Source organism: Tupaia chinensis, unplaced genomic scaffold (assembly GCF_000334495.1).
Source record: "Tupaia chinensis unplaced genomic scaffold, TupChi_1.0 Scaffold149184_1, whole genome shotgun sequence".
Taxonomy (NCBI): domain Eukaryota; kingdom Metazoa; phylum Chordata; class Mammalia; order Scandentia; family Tupaiidae; genus Tupaia; species Tupaia belangeri.
This window is the reverse complement of record NW_006209032.1, coordinates 613,394-622,889: the sequence shown is the minus strand read 5'-3', so window position 1 is coordinate 622,889 and position 9,496 is coordinate 613,394. Positions and strand designations below refer to the sequence as shown.

At 55.1% G+C, this 9,496-nt stretch overlaps 1 protein-coding gene across 1 annotated transcript in view; it reads left to right on the top strand.

Annotated features, from left to right (window-relative positions):
* BSN (bassoon presynaptic cytomatrix protein) overlaps positions 1-9,496 on the top strand; it is a 70,343-nt gene that overhangs the window by 25,270 nt on the left and 35,577 nt on the right.

Below are 9,496 nucleotides of genomic sequence, written 5' to 3'. Positions count from 1 at the left end.
TCCCCACTCAGAGAAACTCCCACTGCACGTCCCGACCCCATACTCCTCTGATGTGAGCCTGTCCTCACCTGGAATGGCAGCACAGCAGTGAGTGTGTGCGGGCTGACGAGAGCACGGCCCTGCTTTCAGCCACATCAGGTGGAGCCTTGCAGAGCGCCACCTAAAGTGGGGCTGCAGCCTGCACTGGGAGGCCACCCTCTGCACCAGGGCTGCCACCCCATCCCCAGCCTTCCTGGCCCAGGCAGCCCATCTGCCTGCCACCCCCTGTCCTAGTCAGAAGAGTGAGCGTGGTCTTCCTTCTGTTCCAAGGTCTGGATTCCGCTTAGCCCACCACACCCCTGCCTTTACCCCACTGGCAAGCCTTGAGCCCAGGCAGTTACTGAGGGTGGGTGGCGTGGGGAAGGGAGGGAAACGATGCGGTTGCTCCGAGCCTCTCCCTCTACTGCCTGCATCCCACTCCTTTCCGGCAAGGCCCAGGGCACCAGATGGCCCGGGGGTGGTGCTGTGAGTTCAGCGCAGCTCCCTCCACTGTAGCCAGCAGCCCGGCCCCTCCCCTCTGTTCCTTCCTGGCTACTCTGTGGCCCGGGCCAGAGAGGAAGGGGAGCAGGTGTTAGAAGGACATGAGGCTGACCTGGCAAAGGTGGAGAGGAGGAGAGGAAAGGCAAACGTGTCCTCCTCCTTCCCAGGTCCAGGAGGAGGTGTCTGCACAGGGGCCAGCCTGCCCTCCCCTGCTGCTGTGTTCCTAGGGGACAGGACCTTTGGCCACAGCGGGGTGGAGGCCAGAGCCTCTGAGGACAAGACGGAAAGACAACCATGCTGGAATAGGAGTCGCTTCATGCTGGAGACAACAGGAGTAGGTCTCCACCCGTTAGCGCAGGAGAGGGCTAGCAGGTCGGCTAAGGCTGCGTGCATGACTCAGTCGGAACAGGAAGTATGAAATTCCACTCCTAAAACACTTGCTTTCACATGTGAGGGCAAAGGAAACAGAATGGAAGGAGAACGGAGTACTCATGGTAGCGAAAAAGAGAAATAAGTAAATTGGGAGCAGAAGGAAGGCACGAGGTAGGAGAGGCGGAAAAGGGAGGTGATAGAGGTGAGGGCAGGACAAGGCAGAGAAAGAGCAGTCTTGGTTAAGTAGCCAGCTACTGCCGGTGACCTGTTGGTTTTGGTACCATTGATTTCATCCAGCCTTTGGTCAGCTTAGGTCTATCTGTCTCACTCAGTCAGAGGGTGGCTCTTTCCTCCTCATTGTCCTTCCTTCTCGCCACAGATTTTTGTTTGTCTGTTTGCTATATAGGGCACATGTGCTTACCGGAGAAAGACAAGCAGAAAGAGAGACAGAGCGGGAACGTGAGAAATGACCTCCCAGGGTAATTTCTGGCATGCTGCAGTTCCTTCTCCTCCACTCTCCTCTAGGGCTTTTGGACATGTATGCACATGCACTTGGCATGATTTTCAAGCTGCTGATTCCAGGACTTGAACTGCAGTCGATCAGCCATGTGGGATCCAACCATCTTAACGTCCATGCCACTTGCTGGTCCCCTCCACAGATTTTTTTATTAAAGCTTCTTTATTTGTTTTTTCATCAGATAGAATGAGATAGACCCCCAGCAGGGTTTTACCACACTGGGATTCTCCCTCCAGCCTTCCAGCCAGCTAAGATCTAAACCTTGGCTCCAGCATCACACCTGTGCCTATCACCTGTGCCACTGTTGCTGGGTCACAAATGTTCCCCGACTCCTTATGATGAGCTGAGAACTATTCTAGACACTGGAAAAACAGGCAGAAGTGAAGCAGGCATGCTGTTCGGCCCTATGGAGGCTTTGGGCCAGGGCAGGAAACAGCCCTTCTAACAGTAACCACACAAACGAACATACAATCACACCTGGGGTCAGGGCTAAGGGGACCTAGGAGTAAAGAGGGATTGTAATGCTATAACAAGACTCTTGGGGCTTCTCCAAGGAGGGGAAATTAGGCTATAGAATTTTAGACTTGAACTTGTCAAGTGACAAGTGAAAGAGGGGAAGGCCTAAGGGGGACCATGCTTGGTCCATGTGTGGTACTAGGAACAAGACAGGTCCAGGGGGCCAAGGTACCAGGAACCAGGACCAGAGGGCATGCAGATCCTCTTGGGCCTGGTGGGATCTCCAGATGTCACTCAAGGATTCTGGAAGGTAGAAGTAAAGATTATTCAATGGGGAAAGTACGAATGGTACTGGGAAAGTTGCATATTCACATGCAAAAGAAGGAGGTTGGACCCTCACCTCACGTCATATACAGGGGAAAAGCTTTATGACATTGGATTTGGCACTGATTTCTTGGATATGACACCAAAGGTACACACAACAAAAGAAAACAGATAAATTAGACTTCATGAAAATCTCACCGCTGTGTGCATCAAAAGACACTATCAATGTAGAAGTTAAAAAAAAAAAAGACAACCTACAGAATGGGAGAAAATATGTGCAAATCATCTATCAGATAAGGGATTGATATCCAGAATATACAGAAAAGTCCCACAATTCAACAACAACGACAAAACAAGCAAGCACATCAAAAATGGGCAAGAGACTTGCATCAATAGCTCTCCGAAGAAGACATACAAAAGGCCTATCTGTACATGAAAAGGTGCTCGCTATCTCTAATCCTTAAGGAAACATAAATAAAACTACAGTGAGGCCCAGCCACTTTGGCACAGCAGTACTGCAAGTACACTGCAATGCTGGAGGCCATGTGGCCATCGGCGGGTCTGGATCTCCGGGTTGGTCCAAATCCATGTGGCCACCCTGGATCCTGAGAAATAAGAGAACTGGGGAAAGGGGATTGATGCATAATGAGAGCCTGTGAAGGGTGCTGGTGCCCACTGACAGGTAAATGGATAAGCAAAAGAAAAATTTTAAAATACACACACACACACACACACACACACACACACATAGATACACACACACACACACACATATACATACACACACACAATGGAATGTTGTTCAGCCTTAAAAAAGAACAAAAATCCAATACATGCAACAACATCAACATGGAAGAACCTTAAGGATATTAAGCCAAGTGAAATAAGCCAGTCACAAAAAGACAAATACTGGAACCAGCAGCTCGAGTAATGGCTATGTCGCTGGACTCCCACGTAGTTAGCCGCAGGTCGATTCCCAGACCCAGTGGCTTAAACTCACGCCAGGTGCATGTGCGTGCATGCCCAAGATCCCAAGAAGAGAATGGAGGAGAAGGGATTGTGGAGTGGCCATCCCCACTAGGGGATGATTTCTCGCTTTCTGTCTCTCTGTTTTTCTGGTGAGCGCACGCGCCCTATAGCAAAAACCTCTCCAAAAAAAAAAAAAAAGATAAATACTGTATGATTTCATTTCTGTGAGGTAGTTAGAATAAGAGACGCAGTAGGATGGTGGTTGCCAGGAGCTGGGAGAAGGGGGAAATGAGCGACTGTTTCAGTCTTGCAGAACAGAAAGCGTGATGGAGCTGGGTGGTGTTGCTGGTTGTACAACATTATGGACGTGCTTAATACCACTGAACTGCACACTCAGAAATGGTTAAGACAGCAAAGTCTACATTATGAGCATTTTACCACAGTAAAAACACAGCAAAAAGGTTTTACTCTCTGGAAATTGCTGGTGATAATTGTACCACATTAGGATTGTAATCAATTCCACTGAATTGTGCACTTAAAAATGGTAAGACGGGCCTCCACAGCAAGGTGGCGTGGAGTTAAAGTGACTGGATCCCACATGGCCAACTAAGGGGTTCGAGTCCTAGACCCAGTGGCTTAAAAAATACTCCAAGCATGTGTGATGTGTACTTGAAGTCCTGAGAGGATTTTGAAAGAGGAGAAGAGGGAATTGCAGTGTGGCCATCCTCCCTTGAGGGGATGCTTTCTCACTTTCTCTCTCTCCCTCTCTGGTGAATGCATGCATGCTATTACAAAAAATAAAATAAAATAAAAATTTCAAGTACCAGAGGAAGAGATGTGGACAGACAAGAGGTGCCAGGATCGAGCCCCACAATATGGAGAAGAACCTGGCGAGGGAGCTGGGAAGGTTAAGGAAAGAAGAGCAGAAAGGCTAGGAAGTGGAGGCAGGGAGTCAGGAGGGAGGGTATCCTGGGCAGCGGCGGCCAGTCAGCTCTCAATGCCCTGCTGGGTGGAGCGACATGGAACAGCAGGTGGACCATTCTTCCCCCTCTACCTCATATTATGGAAAATGTTGAAACCCCAAAGAAGTGAAGAGAATTGTACAAGGGAGACTCCACTGCCTGGGTTCGTAACCTGTTTGTCGCCTGGCTTTCTCACATGTCCTTCCCTCTGTCCGTCCACGGATCCACGCATCTTACCTTTTGGTTGGATTTTAAAGGACAGTGCAGGTATCGGTATGCTGCCCCCCAAACACGTCAACTACAGTTCAGTCGCCATTTATTTTGTAGATAAAAGGTGCATACAATGAAACGTACAGAGCTTAAATGTGCCGTTCAGTGAGCTTTGAGAGGAGGTCAGGGTCAGCCCCACGGGAGTTGCAGTCATCGCAGGAACTGTGGGAGTCAGCTCAGCAGGAGTCGGGGTGCAGCAGAGGTTGGACAAAGGTCCCAGGGATTTTAAAAAGGAGAGTGAGGAAAAGTGCAGGCAGTGTAACTGGGGGCCAAGAGAGTGAAGGCGGGAAAGGGGAGCCCACCTTCCTGGTCATGGACAGACAGCTGTGCCATAGGACAGAATCCGGCCTTGGGGCAAGAGGCCAGCCAGAGCAGTGCAGGAGGAGCTGAGGGAACGGGGAGGTGCAGCAGCAGAAGTGTCTGGGGACCAGCCAGGGGATGAGGTCTTTCTCCTTTGTGGGGCTCCAAGCCAGCGAGGCTGTTCAGCCCCAGGGAGTGAGTGAGTTTAGCCTCCCCTCCTCATCCCGGCATCAGATGCTGGGGAGGTTCCTAAGGCCGCCCTCAGGCCCTGACCCGATGGATTGGCACAGGCCTGCCCAGGGGGTCATGGCTGGCCCATCCAGCTCTGTCAGTATGGCCCTGTCCTTGGGACCCCACAGTGCCTGCTTCCTAAGCCTAGGTCGGCAGCCGGCAGGTGAAGCAGACCGTTGGTAGGAGAGGGAGCACGGGTGTTGGGCGGGCAGGTGATGTGTCCATTGCCCTGGGAGTGCCAGGGCTCAGGCCAGCCCTGACTTCCTCCCTCTGGGCTGCCCTTGATGTCCAGGGCTGGCAGGGGCCAAGGGAGGGGTGGCGGGGTGCCTCCTATGGTTCGTGACTCAGCCCGGAAAGGCATGGAGTCACACGGGCCGGTGGGGCCCTCCCAGGAACCTCTGGAATTGGCACCAGCAGGGAGGGCTCCTTTGTGAGCTGTTTCTGTGATGTTTCAACTTGTACCAAAATGGGAAGCGTGAATGCGGCATCAGCGTGATGTCAGTGCTGAGTGATCCGACGAGCGAGCGGAGGCCCTGCTCTCCCAGGGAGGGCCGGGCTCCGCAGCCAGCCTCTGCTCTCGCTCTCCACCCGGAAGGAGGGCTGCTGACGTCTGCAGGAGGGGAGTGGGAAGAGAACCTGCTACTGCTGGGAGTCCCGGAGGTGACAGAGACGCGGCCCCATCCAAGAGCATCCTTTGGGCCCAGGTATATTAAGCAGGACTGGATTTCACGTGCTGCGGCTGAGACAGGGTCTCAGTGTCCCTGCAGGGAAGATGCAGGAGCCCTTCCCAGAGCTGCCTCCACTCCCTTCCCCAGCGCGGACCCCAGAGAGACCACATGGACCACAGCACTTTCTCAGGAAGCTGCAGAGCCCCCGCCTGCTCGCCACACCTCCAAGGTCTTGGCAGGCAGCGCTGCCCTAGCTGCCTTCTGCCTTCTGAGGCCTGAGCAAGGAGCAGTCAGGAGAGACTTCTCAGGGAGTGGGTCTTCTCAGAGCCCCAGGCCCCGGGGCCTCCCGTCCCGAACCCAGCAGGCTCCTGGCAGGGCGAGCAGAGGTCCCCACCGGAAGCTGTTTTCCTGTAGTCCCCGCACTCCCAAGCCCACCTCCCAAACCACCCCTGACCTGCACCACACCCTGCCTTCCCACCCTGTTGCCAACCTGGCCACCTGGGCAGGGGTGCGTGGACTTTCTTGCCAGCAGGAAGGGCTGCCCTGGCAACAGCTAGTGTCTGGCAGAGCTGTCACCCTTAGAGTGGCCCTGGGAAGTCCCCTCAGCTCCTCCCCTGGCTCTCAGGGCACAAGACTTGTGGCTTGTACCTGTCTCCAGCTATGGGCCAGGTCAGGCTCGTGCAAGTACTGGACAGCAGGACCCTGGAAGGGGTTTCCTCTCCCACTGGCTGGTTCTCTGATCCTGGCAGGCAACCAGCTTGGAGGGTGCCTAGGAGCTCCCAGGGGCTGCCTGGGCTTGCCTTCCGCCAAGCCGGCATCACCACGTGGCCAAGGAAGGCCCTGACTGCTGCCAGCCTCGGGCTAGGGAGGCCACCCAGGACTGCCTGGGGGACGGTGGGCTGGGGGGAACAGCCTTCACAGCCCTCCCTGGCCAGTGCACTTCACTCCCTTCCTCTGGGTGGGGGCAGAGGCATGGGATCAGGGAGGAGGGGGCTGAGGATGTGCTTCTCCCAGCAAAGCCCTGGGGCCTGTAGGGGAGCCAGAGACGGGGAAGCCTAGCTGGGTTCGGAGTGCCCTGGGCCAGTGTCCTTCCTGGGAGGTCTTACCTGCTGGGCCTACCTGCCTGGCCTGAGCCTGGAGGGCGCGGTTGAGGCTCCTCACCGTCTGGAAGAGGCTGGATAGAAATAGCTGTGCCCATCTGGGCGCTGAGTCACTGAGGGGCGTTTCAGCTGTTTCTTGAAGAGGTTCTATTTTAGGTGAGTTGCCTGCGACAGCCTCAGTGACGGCTAGGGAAGGAAGGTTCTGGTGGCGAGCACAGGAGTGTAAGCACGTACCTAGGTCAGCCGTGTCCAGAGCCCAAAGGAGGGTCACCCTGAAGACCCAGACTAGGAACCTTCTCTTCCAGGTCCCCTTCCAAATGTGCTGTTGCCCCCAGGTGCATGACAGAGGGCATCTGGGGTGAGGCCTGGGCACCCAGGCCACCCCAAGCGGACCCGAGTCTAGGCCTGCCACTCAGGCCAGAGGCCGGGCCTTCTCTCAGTGGGTAATCCCTCCCAGCATCTCTTTCAGAATGAACAGAGATGGCCTGTCCCTGATGGGCACAAGCCCCTATCCACCAAGAATGACCTGGTCTTTAGACTGGGTCCTGAGCATAGAAGCTGACTCCTTTGTGGCTTTCTCTATTTAATGGGAGACGAAATTGCCTTGGGTCTTAGGACACGTCTGAGTGGGCTAATAGGTCCCAGCCAGGGGGCGGTTTCGCACCTCACTGTTTCGCCATCACTGCCCTTAGAGCCTCCGGAGCTGGATTCGGTGTTTGGGGCCTCTGCCAGTGTTTGCAGAGACGACCTCTAGACCCCTGACTCAGCCTACGTAATGCCGGTGGCTTTAGAAAAGGCAGGGTTGCAAAAGGCACGAGGCTCCAGGCTGTGGACGGAAGGCTGGGCAGGCTGTCAGGGCTCATCTCACAATGGCAACGCTTCCTGGCCTGGTGACCATGAGAGCGTGTCGCTAGGCCATCTCAGACCCTGCATAGGACAAAACGAGAGGGTGCCTGGAACATGGCCTTTGTGGTACTGGGTACAAAGGGTGACCCCATGGTACAGGTGCTGCCCCTGCTGGGTGCTGCTCCAAGGCTGCTGGGGCAAGACCCAGCCCAGGCTCCCCAAGTGGCGAGTCAGCCCGCAGCAGCAGCAGCAGCTGAGGCCTCAAGGCCCAGAGCAGGGCTGGAGGCACCCCTGAGAGTGAATAGATGGGGCTCTGCTCCTGGGAGAGACGGGACCCGTCCTCGGTGCTGTCTGGGCCCCCGGATGCACTGAGAAATGCATTGCTGCAAAGGTCTGGGCTCCAGTTGAGAAGCTTCTCACGGAGGCACCAGATTTCATGGCTCCAGCCTTGTGGGAGTTGTGCCCCGTCTCGCTACATTGTGAGGAGTCCTACACGCATGCCTCCTGGAGGAGCCCTGCTCTGCACCCCACATTAAGTGCGGCCCTGGGAATCCCCATCCACAGAGCTCGCGGGCTGGCTGTGGGGACAGGAGACACCCCATACACAGTGGGGAGCTACTCGGGGGGAGAATAAACATTAAGAAAATAAGCTGAGGGTTCGGCTGGAGCTCCTGGGGTATTTCAGGTTGTGTGGTCGGGGAGGCCCTGACGGCGTCATACCTGACCTGGGAGGCACGTAACAAGCTGGGCTGGGGCAGAGACAGGACTGAGTGCAAAGGCCCAATAATAAGTGAGCTCAGAGGATGCTGGCCAAACAGGAAGCCCAGTGTCTGGGCTGAGACGGTCATGGGGAGATGGCGGGAACGGAGACCAGAGAGGGAGGCTGGGATGGGTCCCGAGACCGAGGGAAAGAATTCCCATCGCATGATGGAAATCTCTTAGAGGGGTTTGCGTCTGTAAGTGATACGCTCAGATTTACACGTGGGCTTTGGAGGGAAAAAACAGTACTGGTTCATGAAACGCCGAGTCCAGGGCTGGACTGAAGCATAGCTAACCCCAGGGAGTTAAATGAGGTCATCACATCCGATCCTCTCCCCTTTCCTTGGCTTTGCTTCTGAACACCTATTACCTTCATTCTCGGGATGTCTCTGCATGGTGGGAAAGAAGGCTACTGACGGGGCCGGCTCTGCAGCCCTGTGTTTCACGCAGCTGGATCCCACATGGCTGACTGCGCGGTTCGAGCCCTGGACCCAGCGGTTTGAGAAACATGCTGGGCACGTGTGCGAATGTGCCTAGAATCCCGACAGGAGAGAGAAATGGAGGAGGAGGGATTGTGGCATGACTGTGCCCCCTTGGGTGCTTTCTCATTTACCCTCTCTCTCCCTGTCTTTCTGGCAAGTGCATGCCCCCTCCAGCAATAAAAGGAAATGCTGCTGACCATTCCAGGCGCCATCCTTCTGACTCATAGTTGCAAAGGAAAAGAAGATCCTCTCTCTCCGGTTATGCCTTTGCCAAATGGTGTGGGGGCTCCACTGTGCCCCCTGCCAGCTCACGTGCCTACCCCAGCACTGGGCCGAGGGCAGAAGAAGAGCTCATGCTTACCCTGTGAATAGCAGCCCATGTCTGCTCCTCCTGGAGGCACAGACCATCCCATGTGCTTTGAAAATCTGTCTTCCTTAAGAAAAAGAAGCTGCTTTGGCTGGAATCAGTCACTAACGGTGAAGACTTGCTCTCGCTTACTTTGCTCCCCAGCTTTTACATTGTCTTGGCTCCTCCAGCACAGGCTCCTGGCTACTTGGTCTTCTCTGTGCCCCTCACCCTCCTGTTTCTCTTTCCTTTAATTCTCTCTGCAAGCTCTTACTGAGCACCTGTGGCCTGCCAGGCGGGCCACACTGCCGTAGGGCCGGGCCTTCCCTCCTGGTCTGCGTCTGAAAGGTGGCTGTGGCTGCGGTGTGTGGGGAC